The sequence below is a fragment of the Frankliniella occidentalis genome, unplaced genomic scaffold (assembly GCF_000697945.3).
Source record: "Frankliniella occidentalis isolate FOCC.00 unplaced genomic scaffold, Focc_3.1 Scaffold23, whole genome shotgun sequence".
NCBI lineage: Eukaryota > Metazoa > Arthropoda > Insecta > Thysanoptera > Thripidae > Frankliniella > Frankliniella occidentalis.
This window is the reverse complement of record NW_026267153.1, coordinates 151744-153545: the sequence shown is the minus strand read 5'-3', so window position 1 is coordinate 153545 and position 1802 is coordinate 151744.

Sequence of the window (1802 nt, the reverse complement as noted above, 5' to 3'; positions counted from 1 at the left end):
GAGGGGGGAGCTCTAGTACCTTCTCAAATATAGAAGCTGTGTTTTGAATATTACCAAATATTACCTAAAATTACCGTAATTTACGGTAACTTACGGTAAATTACCGAGAAATTTTATATTACTGGTAATTTTAAATCCCTAGACGTGGGCGTCGGCCGCTCTCACAAGGGAACCTTTTCAGGTGTAAATCTCCGATTTCGTTGGTACTCAGAAAATTGACAGGTTTTTATAATAGAAGTCGGATGGCACTTGAAATTTTTCCCAAGCTTAACATTTACTAGGGTTTTACTTAAGCCTGACACTGTTTTTTGCTCCAAATATCCCTCTACCGCTTTAACGGTTCAAAATAGAGCAAAACGGACAAAATTTTGGTCCGAAGGCACTACTTGGAACACTGCTTTACATTTTACAAAAAATATTTTTTTTTCCAGCACCTTCTACCTTATATAGGGGAAAACAAAATGTCAGGTTTAGGAAAAATTTCAAGTGTCATCCGATTTCTACATAAATAAACTTTATGTAGAAGACAGGCGCAGCGAAGCGAAGCTGGCAACTTCGTTTGGCGGAAGGGCGGGCCTGCTTGTTATGACGCTTTCCGTGCGCACAGCACAGACCGGCCCTGTTGGTATGTTCTAATGTCATAAAGGCAACAAACATCCGCGGAAGGACAACACATTTATTAGCGATTACCGGACGGTTACACGCCGAACGGCGCAACGGCCGCCACGAGAAGTGCCGGTGCCTCTAGCACGGGTCCCAGCAGCTATGTCCGCGGGCACAACTGGACGAGCAGACCATGCGAGGATGAGGGTCAGGTCAATACGCACACACGAACAAACAGCAGAGCGAGGTACGGACCTCGCGCACAATACATACCTCCGACAGAGCAGCTTTTTTAAAGAAAAACGAGGGGCAACATCGACCCCCCCCCCAAAAAAAATCTGATTTTTTTTTCTGAGGTTCGTATTATGCCCCTAGACAACATATCCAAGTTTGAACCCGATCGGACATCCCTACGTGAAACGGCAAGAGGCGCAAGTTTCGCCTGACACTTTTTGCTTGTTTTCGTGTAAAAACGAAAAATCTCATTAAATCTCGCCCCTGGCAAGCTCTGGTCAAAGGCAAAGTGGTTCCCAAAGTAAAACGAGCTGGGGAATCCGAATCAACCATCGGTTTTACGACCAGGTGAAGTTTAGGGGTCGATATTGGGTAAAATACACCATTTGCAGAGAAATACCCAAATCTTGGGGTTTCTGTGTTCTTCAACGTACTTTTTTTTTTATCACCGCCAAATTGTAGGGAAAGGACCAAAGTAACGTGTGTTGGCCATGGTAACCGTCTTACGCTGCCCCTGGGGTCTCCAGGGGCAGAAAATAGCAAAAATGGTCATTTTTGGACGAAACTGACTCCGCGCGCGGCGCGGGTCGCTGGTAATGGCCATTTCTCACATCAGTAGCACATTTTTCGAGGACGTGCTCCTATCGCAACATAAGCCCGCGGTTTGACGCGTATGTGGTGCTTTCGTTTGTGCGATTTGAGGCAACGGTTGCGGAGTTAGCGTAGCCTGCGTGCTGGCGCCTGTGCGTAGGCAACCAGTTTCGCTCACGTGCACGGCGGGTTGGTCTATCCTGGGGTCTCAGGCGCTCCCTTCCCCCTCCCAAGGTGAGTGTGAGTGGGTGCAGATCTCCACTGGAGTCCTATTAGGCCAGAGGCCACAGGCCACCACCCCAGTTTAGGTTCCATAAAGTGCTGATATGCAGAGGACTCAAGTGAATGATAAAAATTGTACGCTAATTCATTTG